Source organism: Triticum dicoccoides, chromosome 2A (genome assembly GCF_002162155.2).
Source record: "Triticum dicoccoides isolate Atlit2015 ecotype Zavitan chromosome 2A, WEW_v2.0, whole genome shotgun sequence".
NCBI classification, from domain to species: domain Eukaryota; kingdom Viridiplantae; phylum Streptophyta; class Magnoliopsida; order Poales; family Poaceae; genus Triticum; species Triticum dicoccoides.
Window position 1 is genome coordinate 518,032,646 of NC_041382.1, and position 16,197 is coordinate 518,048,842.

Sequence of the window (16,197 nt, forward strand, 5' to 3'; positions counted from 1 at the left end):
GGACGTGAAGATCGTTTTTCTCTTTAATCGGTAGGTTTCTTTACCCTTTTTCTTTTCGAGGCAAGGTAGGTTAATTTAGCAAACAAGCAGACCTGGCGGCCGGCACGCCTGAAAAAAGCCTAGCACGGTACGGCCCATATCTGCCTTTATCTTTTTTGAAAGATATCGGCCTCTATAAAGGGGCCGGCTGGAGGATTGGTCTGCCACGCAAGCTAAAATGGCCGGGCCGACATGCCACGGCTGCGGGACGGCATGCATTAAGAAGGCCCATATAACCCTAAAAAGGGTGATGCACTGTAGAATTAAAATCACTAATTAAGGAATACTCCTTTCAAATATCACTCACACCTCTTTAGGATGTGACAAATGGCACACTGCATGTGTGTCACTTGTCGCAACCTGAAAGTTTTTCCTTTTTTGTAGATCCGTTTATTCAAAATATTTTATCTCTTAAATCGTGCATTCAAATTTTGAATCATTTTCACCTTAGATTCTTCACGTCAGGATCTTCAAAACTAGATCTCATGTTAATAGGTTTTGACGAACTTTTTTTTCACGAAAAAACCGGACGTGAAAAACAGGAAGAACAAACCGAACCGGGAGCATTTTTTTCCTTTCCGGAAGTTGTTTCCGAGGACATGAAAAATGTGTTTTCTCTTGTTTTTTCTTTCATGAGATGCACGGTTTTGCTTTCATGGAGAGGCATGGATTTTCTTCCACGAGAGGCACGGGCGTGCCTCTCGCGAAAGCAAAACCCTGCCTCTCGCAGGAGCAAAAAACCATGCCTCTCACAAAGAAAAAAAGAAAGAGAAAACGCGTTTTTTTCGTTTCTAAGAGGCACGGCCGTGCCTCTCGTGGAAGCAAAACCATGTCTCTCACGGAAGAAAAAGAAAGAAAAATATAATTTTTTTTCGTTTTCGAGAGGCGCGGTCGTGCCTCTCACGGAAGCAAAACCATGTCTCTCATGAAAGAAAAAAAGAAAGAGAAAAGGCATTTTTTCCGTTTTCAAAAGGCACAGTCGTGCCTCTCGGGCAAGCAAAACCGTGCCTCTCGCAAAAACAAAATCGTGCCGCTCACGGAAAAAAAAGAGAAATGTGTTTTTTCGCAGTTCTGAGAGGCATGGTCGTGCTTCTCATGGAAGCAAAACCGTGTCTCTCCAAAGAAGAGAAATGTGTTTTTTCGCATTTCTGAGAGGCATGGTCGTGCTTTTCATGGAAGCAAAACCGTGTCTCTCCAAAGAAGAAAGAGAAACATGTTATTTTTCGTTTCCGAGAGGCACAGGCGCGCCTCTCGCGAAAGCAAAACCGTGCCTCTCACGAAAGTAAAAAAGAATTTTTTGCACAACTTTTTAATTCTTTTTCGAAAAGCTAAGGAATTTTGGTGGAAAACTGACAAGTCGGAAAAACGAAGAAAAAAACATCTAAAAGGACAAAAATGTGTGTGAAAAAAACGGACGGAGCGATCAGAGCGCGACACGTGGCGGCAGCTAAGAGCGCACCAAGTGGTGCACGCTCAGCCCACCCCCAAGTGATCGTTGGAAGACTCCCGAAGAAGCGCTCGTCAACTAATTGCTCTCCTATAGAATGGCATAAAATTTTAGATTAAAAAAGGCCAAATGAGTCCAAAAAAGATCTAAAAAAAGGACAAACAGTGGTGAAAGGGGGGAAATCCTATAGGACGCACACTGCGGCAAGTTGTCGACCTTTCCCACAAGGTTTCGCTAGCGAGGGATAATTTGGGCCAGCCCATCGAGCGCTAAAGCCATCCGAATTTTGGGAACCTTCCAGGAGGTTCCTAGCTGGGTTTCTTCCGGTTTTGGAACCTTCTAGGAGGTTCCTGGACAATTTTTTTTCTTTTTTTCTTTTTCGTTTTCTCTCTCTCTATTTTTCTGTTTCTTTTTCTTTCCTTATCCTTCTTCGTATTTATTTCAAAACTTCGTGTTTTTTAAAATAGTTCATTATTTATAAAAAAAGATGCATTTTACAAAAAAAATGGGACTTTTAAAAAATGTTCATGTTTCCAAACATTGTTCAGGTTTTCAAATTGATTCTGCAGTTACTAAAAATGTACGTGTTTTCAAAAAACTTTTGCGTTTCCAAAAATTGTTCACAAATTTCAAAAATTTGTTCTTGTTTCCAAGAAATGTTTGTGTTTCCAAAAACTGCTCTGTTTACAAATTTGTTCCGCAGTAAAAAATGTTCTTTTTTCAAAAACCTTTTGTGTTTCCGAAAATTGTTCGCAAATTTCAAATATCGTTCTTGTTTTAACAAAATTTTCGTGTTTTCACAAAACTTTTGTGTTTCCAAAAATTGTTGCTGTTTTAAATTTTGCTCTTATTTCCAAAAAATGTTTGTGTTTCCAAAAATTGTTCTGTTTACAAATTTGTTCTGCAGTTTAAAAAATGTTCGTATTTTCAAAAAACTTTTATGTTTCTGAAAATTGTTCGCAAATTAGAAATTCTTTTCTTGTTTTAAAAAAATGTTCGTGTTTTCAAACAAGTTTTGCCTTTTCAAAAATAGTTCCTGTTTCAAAATTTGTTCGCAAATTTCAAAAATTGTTCTTATTTCCAAAAAATGTTTTTGTTTCCAAAAATTGTTCTGTTTACAAATTTGCTCCGCAGTTTAAAAAAAGTTCGTATTTTCAAAAAACTTTTGTGTTTCAAAAAATTCTTCATGTTTCCAAATTTATTCTACTGTTTAAAAAAATGTTCATGTTTTCAAAAACTTTGGTGTTTCCAAAAATTGTTCCTGTTTCAAAAAATGTTCATATTTTAATTTCGTTTTGCAGTTTTAACAAATGTTCACGTCTAATAGTTTTTTTTGCGGGGTAAAAAAAAGTATATTACTCAAGAGCAAATAAGTTCATCCCTACACAGGCAGGGATATTAGTCGGTCCAGAACGGAGCCAAACAACCGTGCAGTTCTCCGATCTACCAAAAACTGCTAGAACATGACTTACATTATTTTGCTCTCTAGGAATATGAGTAACTACACACTCTCTTTGACCCAAAAGAAACTTGATCTCACAAATTACCATGGCGTATATGGATCTATTATGTTCTGTTGATGTGACCATCTCGACTGCCATCTTGCTATCACACTCTAGGATGATTGGAAGTTCCGTCCACTGAAGCGCCAAAGCCAATCCTTCCATGCAGCCAGCAAGCTCAGCATGCAGGACGTCAGTGCAGGACCAAAGAGAGCGGCAAGTCGAGAAGATGATGGCGCCGTCCTGGTCACACAATATCATGCCGGCGCCTGCAATACCATCGGCTGTAGACAGAGACCCATCAACGTTCGGCTTGGTCCATCTTGTAGGAGGAGGCTGCCATTTAGAAGGTGGTGGCTTTGGAATTTTCGCATGCAACAATGGCTGAGCCACACCATCCTCATCTGCCACCATCTTCCCTTTCACTAGCTCCACGGTGGAATAGTGTTGCAGGTTCAACAAGGAGGACACATAGCTCTGTAGAAAACGTTTAGACGCTTTCACTGGTGGTGCTGGCTTATGATGGGTAATTTCATTTCGCACACGCCAGCAGCCCCACAACAGTATCAATAGACGCAGCCAATCGCCGTCGTTCAGGTCCACCATGGAGTGTAAGAGCCACTCCAGCCCGGTATTACACATCAACGTAATCTCAGGGATGCACCACACCTTTGCCATAGCTTGTCAGAGTTCCACTGTGCGCGCGGACACCTACAAAAAGTGTGGAATATGTCCTCACGCTCGAGTCCACACAACGGACATATGTCAGTTGTTTCAATGTGGCGATCAAACTTGTTAGCCCAAGTTGCAAGTGAATTTGTCGCCACTCGTCATCCGAATACACGCACCTTAGGAGGAGCAGGGCACCTCCATATTGATGCATAAACGACACGTCGTCCGTCCGGTGCCTTGCTCGCCGCGATTGAAGAAGGACGGAGCTTGTCCTCAAGCGCCAGTCGATACGCACTACGCACAATGAAGATACTTTTGCGTTTAGGACCCCATGCTAGGACGTCGTTTAAAAATAGTTTTCCTTTTTCAAGAAAAAAGTTCATATGTTCAAATACTGTTTAGTGATTTTCAAAAAAATTACATGTTTAGAAAATGTTTGTATTTTTGTCCAAATTTGTTAAATGTTTTTGAAAAGTGATCACGTTTCAATTTTTTTAAATACAAATCGGATGTCTTTAAACATGAGCAATTTTTGGAAACCTGAATTTTTTTAAATATACTAATTATTTCTGAAAACATAAAAACAAATAACCTGCGAACTAACGTTATTATAGAGAGAATTTTTTGGAATTTCGATTTTTTTTCCAAAAAAACGAAAAAGGAAAAAACAGAAAAAAAAAAGAAAAAGGAAAATGTTGGATCTGCGTTGCTCTCTGGTTCTTATAGAGTTGCGCTTTTCCTAAATCATTCATTGTCATTGTTTATTCTGGCTAGCGGAAAATGGTCTAATGCCGAAGGTCCCGGGTTCGATCTCTTGTAGCGCGTAGCTTTTTTGCGAATTTATACTACAAATGCTCGATCGCTTTTCGATACAGATCCGCTCGTTCGCTAGTGGGCCGGCCCACTGTGCGTTTGCTTGACAGTCTGCCGCAGTAAGCGGCGAGAGCTCCTATTGGATGCGCTTTGCGTCAAAATGTCGTCGGCGCGCACAGGGGCGCAGCCTGACTGGGCCGGCCCATCGTGCTGTACCGGTGGTAAGAAAAGAAAGCAAAAAGGGGGAAGTGAATCGCGATGGAAACACGAACCTGCGACCTACAGATTCGAAGCGCATGCTCCCAGCCACTCCACCTGACTAGCATTGCTTGTACTAGCAAACAAACGCGCACTTATAATAACTTAGTATAACCGTACAACCACAATTACACACTGCAGCGAACATCTTAAAACAAATTGTAGATTTTTTCTGAAAGTGTATATTTTGAAAAAATGCGACCATTTGTTTCATTTCTGAACATACTTTGCACACAGGAACATATTCTGTACAAAAAAAGTGTATAGTTTTTGTACACAATGTTCTGAATCTTGAAGACAAATTTGAAGCACAAACATTTTTTGAATCTTCAGAACAAATTTAGAAATGGAGAACAAATTTGGAAGCGCGAACAATTTTTAAAGCACGAACATTTTTTGAATCTTGAGAACAAATTTTGAAAACTCCCGAACAAATTTGGAAGCGCGAACAATTTTTTAAAGCACAAACATTTATTTAAACTCGAGATTTTTTTTTGAAATAGAGAACAATTTTGAAAAATCCCGAACAAATTTGAAAGCATGATTTTTTTTGGAAAATGTGAACAAAATTGGGAGTACGAACAATTTATTAAAGCACGAACATTTTTTGAATCTTGAAAACATATTCTGAAACGGAGAGAAATATTTAAAAATCCCGAACATTTTTTGAATATGTGAACGAAAAATTGAAATTTAGTACATTTTCTGAATTTTAAAAGTTTTGTACTTTTTTGAGTAACGAGAACAAATTTTGAATTTTGAGAACATTTTTTCAAAAACTGAACATTTTTTGGAAACACGAACAAAATTTATTTTTTTTATTTTTTTTAAGGAAGAGAAGAAAAGGAAAGGAAATAAAAAATAAAATCATAAACATTTTGTAAAACTATGAGCATATTCTGAAAAAAAATAAACTTGAAAAAGAAAGTGAAACAAGAAACAAAAAACGAAAAAATGAAAAAGAAACAGAAACGAAAAAAAGAGAAATAAAAAAACAATAGAAAGCCGAAAAAGAACCAGATAAAAACGATACAGGAAAAAAACCCGGTTCAGGGAACCTTCTGGAAGGTTCCCAAAACCGGTTTGGACGCATTATGTGTGGGCCGGCCCATTTCTGTTGCTCGCTGCGCTGTCCCTGTGCGATCGCTCGACAGTTTGCCGCAGCGAGCGGCAAATAGGATTTTCCGTAAGCGGCAGCTAGAAGCTCCCCTAAAAGGGTCATGTCGGTTCGGTCGTAAGGGCTTTAAGGATCGGACTCGGTCTGAGGCAGGTCGAAGTACGGCCCGACCCTTTTATTCGCAAGGCATGAAGCTTGTACCCGCGAGTGCTATTTCTCGCATTAAGCGAGCCTGTAGGAAACCGTCGCGTTGAATGCTACAGTAACAGGCTGGCCCAATAGAGCGCACTTAAAACGCGCCTGCTAGGCGTCATCCGAATGATGTTCCGGGGTAATAAGCCGCCTTGCCGGTCGTCGATTCCGCTAATACGGTCGTCGATTCCGCTAATACGGTATGATCTGGGCCGCTCGATTCCTTGACTTAAATCCCAACTTGCACATGTTTCCCGCAGCTTCAGCCACCAACGCAATATCTCTGGACGCGCATACTCTAACGGGAGCAGCATCATTGTGTCCCATGACGATGCTCCATATATCAGCAAGTCATATGACCGGTCACCTTCCAACAAAATGGCCGGCGAGCTTGCCATATATCGGCGGCTCGATGATGCTCCATCGTAGCGCCAGTGATGCTCCTTCGCGGCATTGTCGATGTTCTGGCAGTCCAATGATTGCTTCATGGCGGCACCGAGGTTGTTCTAGAGGGCCGGTGATGCTCCATCGCAGCACCAACACACTCCATTGTAGCAACGACAAAGTCTCGGCGGCCCCGGTGATGCTCATCATGGCACTGGTGATCCTCTGATGACCCGACAATGCTCCATCGCAACACCGGCGTGCTCCATTGTAGCAACGGCGATGTTCCCGCGGCCCCGATAACGCTCCATAACAGCACCGACAATACTCCACAAAGCTCCATTGTAGCAACGACGATGTTCCGACGGCCCGACGATGCTCATCGTAGCACCGCTGATGCTCTGACAACCCGGTGATGCTCCATAACATCACCAGTGATGCTCCGCAAAGCTTCATTGCAGCAACGGCGATGTTTCGACGTCCCTGATGATGCTCCATCGCAACATCGGTGATGCCCCGACGGCCAACGATGCTCCATAGCAATATGGGTGATGCTCCACAAAGCTCCATTACAACACGGACAATGTTTTCGACGGTCCGACAATGCTCCATCGTAGCACGGATGATGCTCCGGCGGTCCGACGATGCTCCATCATAGCAACTGCAACGTGGGACATGTTGTGACGGCCGGAACATCGGTGATACTGCGACCGCAACATGGGTGATATTGTGCGGCGACGGCTGTATATTGAGAGAGGTTGTGGTTGCAACATGGAACATGTTGCGATGGCCGCAACATTGGCGATGTTGTGTGGCGATGGCTGCAACTTGGGAAAGATTGCGATTGCAACGTGGGATGTGTTGCGATGGCCGCAATATTGCGATGTTGTGTGGCGATGAGTGTTTGCAATGCCGGCCTAGTTTCAGAACCTCCCGAGCGCAACATAGGTCTTGTTGCAAATGGCGAGTGCAACATGAGTCATGATGCAAATGGTGGCCGCAGCTAAATGGCTAACGCGTCCACATAGAGGATTGTCGCGTGCGGCTTCCAATAGTTCTGGAGGCATCCGCGTGCCATCTGGACAATGAAATAGCACGCGCCAGAAAAGCTAGTGGCGAGCCGACTTGTAGCATTGTGTGTCCAATTTGCAGCAGCACCGACCAACCACCCAGTGCCACACGTCTGTTTCTACAACCGGTTAGTCTTATAGCGTCGAGTGTATGCAGTAGCGTCACGCATCCTTCTAGCGTCTGTGTTACCGACTTTCTTATGTAGCAAATATCTATTTTGATTGTTGGAAAATATCAATTAAAAAATACTCCCTCCGTCCCAAAATATAAGAACGTTTCTAACACTAGTATAGTGTCAAAAACGTTCTTATATTCTGAGACAGATGAAGTATATTACATTATTGTAAGCTTTTTCACACACACAAAAAAAAAACACGGCGAGCCAAACACTTACATCACACGAAAAAACACTTTGCGGCACGGACTATTGCATCAGACACTATGTTGGCCTTGATTGCATTGTAAACTTTTCTTTTGCAGGAAAATTGTTGTTACTAATGGACAATGGTCAGTGCTAATCTATGTAGAGCTAGCTTGTTCAGAATGGTTAATGCATGCAGCATGTAGAGCCATGCGGTCAACTCAGTAAAGGAAAAAGGCTGACGCCCATGACAGTGAAATGCAGATGAGAGAGAGTAGCTGCAGTAGCGGTGTAGGCGCATGGGAGCTAACATAGCGCATGCGGGTGCGTGAGTTAAACAGTAGCAGCAGATTCCCTCAAAAGAAAAAAAACAGTAGCAGCAGCGGTCGTGGGACACAATGAACGAGTGTGGAATCAGCTGGGATCACAGACACGTGGCGGCTTGCGGAGGCGGCTTACGCCTGGCTGAAACCAGCCAGATGATTAGAAACATTTTCCTTAAAACAAACCACATTGAGAAAAAAGGAGCGGGCAGAGGGGGACGCCTAGAATTCAAAGTTGCATCTCCTCGATGATAAGGGCATGTATAATAGTGTTATCTTATGAGTGACACATAGGATAAATGATGAGGTGGAGAAGAGAGAACTCATAAGATGATCTTTTAGAACAATATGTCTCACCATGTTTCTAGAAATATCTAGTTATTGAAGATAAGGTTAAGAAATAACTCATTGTAGACATTTTTTTGTCATCTCTAAGGCCATGTTCGGCAAATCGTCATGAAGCGGAGCCTGCGGGGCGCCCTTCCAGCCACTCCACAAATTAGAACTAGATCTTGCTCCGCTCCGGTGTGAAGTTGGAGAGTGGAGAGAGTCCAAACAGCCCCTAAATTACATATAAGAGTATCTTATCAACCATTGTACATGCCCTAAGTAGCACATTCAGCCACTAGGCTATCACCACGTTGTGTTGACTAGTAGGGCGCACCATAATTATAGAAAAGAAGAGCCAGGTTTTCTCCTTTGTTGATTTTTTCGTTTTCTTTTTTTCTTCTCCGGATTTTTTAATTTGTGTCTTTAGTTTTTTCCTTTTTCTTTGGTTTTTTTGTTTCCTTTGGTTTCTTGTCTCTTCCCTGGCAAAGCTATGCGATTTTGCCTCGCAACTTTCCTCTGCTATGCCTTCGTTCTTCTTTTTTTTTAATCACCATGGCATATCCTATGTCAAATCCATCTATTTTCTGGTTGAATTCGCTTGAGATCGGAAGGAATCAAGGGAGGGGTTGTTGTTCATTTTGTACCTGAATTTTGGTGGTGCAGCGGTGGATTCACAAGAGGAGGGCGAGCGGCGACAGACTTGAGGCAATATGATGAAGCAGAGGAGGAGAAGAACAACAAGATAGAGGGAGAACAAAAAGAGAGTTTTTTTGCTTGGGAAAGAAGAAGACGGGCAAGGAAGAGGGTGTTGCTTGATAGTGAGGTTGAGGCAGCAAGCTGGACCCATCATGCTTGCTCTCACCGTAAAAGCATTTATTTTTCTCACAATTATCTGGCCACACACCTTCACGCACAAATAGACTTCCGGTGCATGAGTTTTTTGCTCATTTTTGTTAGGGTACCAGATCGATCTATTATACTCTCAACAATTCAACTCAGTTCATACATCGATGATGTTCTTGTGGTGGAAGGAAAGGAAGGGAAGTAGGTGAGGAAGAGAGAGCCACCGTCCTTTTGCCTGATCCTCCTGGATGTCGATCCAATCGGTGCTTCCAAATTAAGTAGCTGGTGGCGACGCGTTAGCGGGTCCAGTTGGGCCCTGACAAATCTTCTGTTGGGCTGGACTATCCTCTTGGGCCTGCTGGATATCCTTCTCGCCACGTAGCCGTCTTGGGCCGGGTTCGCTGCCATGGTGGTACTCTGTTCTCCAGTCGTCATGGCAGCGGGTCCCTTGCTCTGCTTGCTCGTCACGGCGCTGACATCCCCCCTTCTTGAGTTGTGGCTTGTCCCCAAGCCAGCAGTGCAGGGTAGCATTCGCGCGTGGCCTTGGCGTGGGTGAAGCACCTGAGGTAAATTTCCAAGCACTGGTTAACACGCTCCGTTTGACCGTCAGTTTGTGGATGGTACGGCGTGCTCATGTTCAGTTCGGTGCCAATTGTCTTGAACAGCTCGCGCCAGAAATTGCTGGTGAATACTGGATCTCTGTCTGATACGATAGCTTCAGGCAGTCCGTGCAGTTTGTACACGTTCTCCAGGTGAGAGTGAGCAACTTTTGCAGCCGTGAACGGGTGACTGAGGAGCAAGAAGTGCGCGTAGCGCGTGAATTTATCCACTACAACAAGGATGCAGTTGAACTTGCCTGATGATGGCAGTCCGTCGATGAAATCCATAGTCACCACCTTCCATGCGTCGTCTGGAATTGGGAGTGGTTCTAGCAAGCCAGGGTAGCGCACACGCTCTGGTTTGGCCTACTGACAGATTGAACAGGACTGCACATACTGTCTGGTGTGCTCTTTCATCTTGGGCCAAGCGAAGAGGTGGCGGAGACGGCGGTAGGTAACAGGCACGCCGGAATGGCCACCCACAGTACTGTCATGGAAGGCCTGGAGCATGCGTTGCTGGAGTGCGGGGGAGCCACCCAACCAGAGCCTGTCTCTGAAATACAGCAGGCCATCGCGCATGGAGAAGCGTTGTTTGGGGTCCGGTCGTCGCGCGAGATCGCTGATGATCTTCTGAACTTGTGGGTTGTTCTCATAGCTTGCTGCGATATCGTCTAGCCATACAGGTTTGCAGACTAAAATTGTTGTCGCTGTTTCATCAGGAGCTCGTCGCGACAGTGCATCAGCGGCTGAGTTCGTTGCGCCTGGACGATAGCAAATTTTGTAGCGCAGACCAAGAAGCTTAGTAAATGCCTTCTGCTGCCATGGTGTAGAGAGATGTTGGTCGTCGAGGTGGACTAGGCTTCGCTGATCTGTCCGGATGATAAACTCTTCATTCTGCAGGTAGGGACGCCATTGCTCGATAGCCATGAGAATCGCCATGCATTCCTTCTCGTAAGTGGATAGCCCTCTGTTTCTGGGACCGAGAGGTTTGCTCATATATGCTATGGGGTGACCCTCTTGTTGAAGAACTGCACCCACTCCGTAGGCGCAAGCATCTGTATCGACGGTGAAAGTTTTCTTGAAATCTGGCAGCTGCAGTACAGGTGCTGTGATCAATTTCTGCTTCAGAACATCGAATGCTTGCTGTGTATCGCTGGTCCACACAAACTGATGATTTTTCTTGAGCAGATTGAAGAGCGGCCGTGCTACGATCCCAAAGTGTTGGACGAATTTCCTGTAGTACCCTGCCAGTCCTAGGAACCCGCGCACCTCCTTGGCGCAAGTGGGCATTGGCCATTTCTCAATTGTCTGAATTTTGCTGGGGTCAGTGGAAACGCCCCGCTCGTTGATGACGTGTCCAAGGTAAGATATATGTTGCTGTGCAAACGAACACTTGGATTGCTTCACTTGCCAATGATCTGCCCGAAGCAATTGCAACACTTGCTTGATGTGCTGAATGTGCTCTTTCAGTGTCTTGCTGAAGATGAGAATGTCGTCGAAGAACGAGATCGCACAGACACGGTTTACACGGCGGAGAGTGGTGGTAATGGCGCTGTTGAATGTAGCCGGTCCTCCGGTGACCCCGAATGGCATAACGCGGTACTCCCAATGACCGGAATGGGTCTGGAATGCCGTTTTGTACTCTTCACCTTCCGCCATTCTGATTTGATGGAATCTTGCGCGCAGATCTAATTTGGAGAACCACTTGGCGCCCGCAAGCTCGTCCAGCAGCTCGTCGATGAGGGGAATTGGGTACTTGCTGCCCACCGTCATGGAATTGAGTCATCGATAATCAGCGCAGAGACGCCACGTTCCGACCTTCTTTTTGACAAGCAGTGCTGGCGAAGAGAACGGACTGGAGCTTTTTTGAATAATGCCGGCATCGAGTAGCTCTTGCACCTGCCGCTCGATTTCTGTCTTGAGTTCCGGCTTATATCTGTACGGCCGCAGGTTAACTGGTTGTGCTCCTGCCATCAATGGAATTCTATGGTCACAGTCGCGTCTCGGAGGCAAGCATCGTGGATCTTCAAACACATCAGTGAACTGTTCCAGTAAGCGCAAAACTTCAGTTGGTATTGGGGTGTCAGGTTTGCTGCTTCCATCAAGTGAATTCGGTTGCACGACATGAGCGACTGAGCCTTCTTTACATGCTTTGAGCAGTTCTGGAGCTGATATGACAGAGCATTGTGTTTGATCCGAAGAAACTGCCGACAGTTTCAGTTGGCCTTCAGGTGTAGTGACTGTCAGGTACTGCTCAATCCAGTCAATGTTCATAGGGCCGTGCTTGCGGATCCAATCCATACCAAGTATAGCGTCGTATGATCCCAGCTTGAGGATTTTGAAATCCGTTTGAAACTGGTGACCTTGTGTGACCCATTGACATGCAGGAATGTAACGAGTGCAAGGAATGGTAGCTCCATCTGCAACTCGCACACGGCATGGTCTCGGCAAAGCAGTTGCTCCAGCAAGCTTGGTCACCAGGGTGCTGTCAACGAAAGATGTTGAACCGCCGGAGTCCACTAGCAGTAGTATTTCTTGCCCTTGTACCCATGCTTGCAGTTGTAGGACCCCGGGGTCTGATGATCCGTCTTCAGCCCGACGCGAGAGAGTGCACAGGTTTTCTTCTTCAGAAACGGGCGAATCGGGTGGTGAGTCACCAGTTGGATCATCCAGGCTGAACATGGAAAGCAGTTCGTTGACGATGTGCATTTGTACTGTTGGTGGGCACACATGGTCTTTGCCCCAGCGTTCTCCGCATTTGAAACAAAGCCCTTTGGCTCGTCTAAATTGACGCAGTGTTGCGATCTTGCTTGTTTCAGACGAGGCCCGAGCTGCATCGGTCCCACGTCTGTCTTTAGAACTGGCCGCAGGTGTCACTGGTCGACTGAAGAAATAGGGTGGAGTCGATCTGACCGCGTGGCTTGGCCCTTGGTTGGTGTTGGAGAAGCGCCTGTAGGGCAAGTCGCTATCGGCCACTTCCTCCTGAAGTAGGGCCAGCGAACAAGCCGTGTCCAGGTCCGGTGGGCGCTGTACGAGCACCACCACGCGGATGTCCGGTCGCAATCCCTCGACAAAGCGCGTCAGGAAAAAATATGGGTGAGTATTTTCGGAGTAAGAAATGAGGTGATTCATCAATGATTCAAATCGCTCGATGAAATCTGCGACAGTAGTATGCTGCTTAATAGCGTAAAAATGGCGGATGAGCATCTGGTGTTTGTCGTGCCCGAATCGGGTGCAGAGTAATGATGTGAACAATTCCCAGTCGAGCCCAATCAGTTTCTTCTGAACTGACTGGAGCCAGATGCCCGCAAGGCCTGAGAAGTTCAAAATCGCCATAGGAACACGGTATGCATCATGAACGGCGAACATATGGAAATATTGCACACGGAGCGTTTTCCAGAACTGTGGGTTTTCGCCGGTGAACAGGGGAAAATTCATGGGAGGTGGATTTTGCCCCAAATTGGCGAGGAACGATTGAGTTATGGGATCTGGAGGGGAAAGTGCCAGGTGCTGAGACATACCCGTGACCGGGAGTGCCGTCGGTGACTCGATGGTCACCGACGGGAGCCCCCCGGTGAGATCGACGTCGCCGTGGCCACTGGGCCCGTGGAGTATTCCTCGCGCTTGAAACAGCGGTGGCGGAGGAACTTGGAGCGTCGCTCCACTCGACGAAGGCGGTGCGGCTAGTTGGGGAGGGGTCGCTTGCATCATGGCGACTGTGTTCTCCAGCTTGGTGAAGCGGGCTTCTAGATCAGGTTTCCACCGAAGAAGATCCTCGATCTGCGATGTCTGCGCTTGCAGCTGCTTGAGGACGCTTGCGGAATCGCTCTTCGCGTCCTGATGGAGCTTGTCGAGGTACTCCTTGAGCGCCGGATCCATGGCGGCGAGGAGGACTTGCCGGGCGTGGACGCGTTGTCGAGTTTCCAGGATGTCGCGGCGGAGATCGATGGTGGTGGTGGTCTCTGATACCAGGATGTTAGGGTACCAGATCGATCTATTATACTCTCAACAATTCAACTCAGTTCATACTTCGATGATGTTCTTGTGGTGGAAGGAAAGGAAGGGAAGTAGGTGAGGAAGAGAGAGTCGCCGTCCTTTTGCCTGATCCTCCTGGATGCCGATCCAATCGGTGCTTCCAGATTAAGTAGCTGGTGGCGACGCGTCAGCGGGTCCACTTGGGCCCAACGAATCTTCTGTTGGGCTGGACTATCCTCTTGGGCCTGCTGGATATCCTTCTCGCCACGTAGCCGTCTTGGGCCGGGTTCGCTGCCATGGTGGTACTCTGTTCTCCAGTCGTCATGGCAGCGGGTCCCTTGCTCTGCTTGCTCGTCACAACGCTGACAATTTTGTTGAGCCTCCCAGGGCCGTATGATCATTCCCGTCTGGGACCTTGGAGCAAACATTTCTTCATCTCACCCTAAAGCAAAACGTTAGTGTTTTTTCCGCATCCTTTCACTAAGTAGATAATGCCCAGCTAGTTGCTACAGAGCCTTGCTAAAAAATTATAAAGGTTGCTACAAAACTATGTGTAAAACTAATGGGAAACACATGTATGCTTTAAAATAGAAATAAAATACAAAGGGTATAAGAAGAAGAAGAAGAAATTGATTGCAACTAAAAGAATATAGTTTATGAGAAAACTGTGAAATTTAACTACACACGTATCAACTCCAAAACGTACTGTCAATATAAAATTCAATGCAAAAAATAACTTATGACTAACATGCATGAATTGATGACGTGGCGCGTTGCATGCACATAAAGTAATGCAAAAACAATGCAATTTATGACTTGCATGCATGACTTTCTTATATAGCATGGTTGCAAATCTAGGAAAATAGTGAGTTGTAGCTATTTAGGAATAGAAGATCTTTGTGATGTGTCTTTTTTTTCTGCACCGCTGTTTTTATATGTTTTTCTTTTGAGAAAATTTTATATGTTTTTTAGCAAAACATGCTTTACTTTATGGACTGTGATATTTGGCACACGTGTGCCATATAAGCAAAACTGCCACACCTCTATTTCTTTCATTTTAAAGTATCATACGATCCCTCGTCCTTTGACCTCGCCTCCTCCCAAATGACCCCGCAGGCTCGCCCGAAAAACCTGCTTCTCCCGCACATCTCGGGCGCTAACCCCCGAGAAAACGACCACTTCTTCACGTTTACCACATGATTTTTCCTCAGGACAAAGTTACCATGATATTCATATGCAAGTTATCAGGCCTGTGTTGCATAACTTACCATGCTATTTACATAAAATGTATCAGGTACTATGCTTCAACAACTACACCCCTTCAAAGTTACCACTGTGTTTTGTACACAAGTTATAAGGTCTTCGATGTGTAAAATACCGTGGTACTTACACATAAGTTATCAGGGTATATGTACATCAACCTCCCCACAGTCAAAGTTACCATGCGAGATTGTACATGAGTTACCGGGTCTACGGTTCGTATATTATCATGGTACTTGCACCTAAAAACCTGGGTGTGTTTCAATAACTTTTTCTATAGGTCAAAAATTACCATTATGTTTTTGCGTAACTTATCATGCCTATAGCACGTGTGCCCCTCATGACACTAAACATTATGTGACTTTCCCGTGGCACACCATGTGTTGTGTTCATCCAAGAGGCCCACGCGCGAGGCGAGTGTATGTTTTTAACAACTTATTTTCCTTTGGTAAAAAAGTTACCATCATGTTTATATTGCAAGTTATCAGTTACGTGGTGCTTATATTATCATGTTATTTACACAAAAATTATTGGGGATGTTTTGAACAACTTTTTCCCGGGGCAAAAAGTTATCATGATGATTCTAGGTAACCTATTAACCCCGTAGTGCTTAAAATATCATGTTATTTACACAAAAATTATCAGGGATATGTTTCAGCAACAAATTCCTCCCCCCTCCCCCCACGGGTCAAAAACTTATCATGGTGTTTAGTTATCGCAGTGCATATGTTTTCATACTATTTACACATAAAAATGCCAGGGAAGGGAGGTATACTACCGTGCTATTTACACATAAGATACCGGAGTATCTTTTCAAAAAAAAAAATTCCCTACGGTCAAAATTACCATGGTGCTTCTACCTCAGTTATCAGATGTGGGCTGTGTATGTTACCATCTATTTACACATAAATTATCGGGTATCTTTTCACATTTGTCTTCCCCAATGGTTAAAGTTACCACGATGTTTGTATCTAAATTATCAAGTCTATGGCATGAAAGTTATCGTGCTAT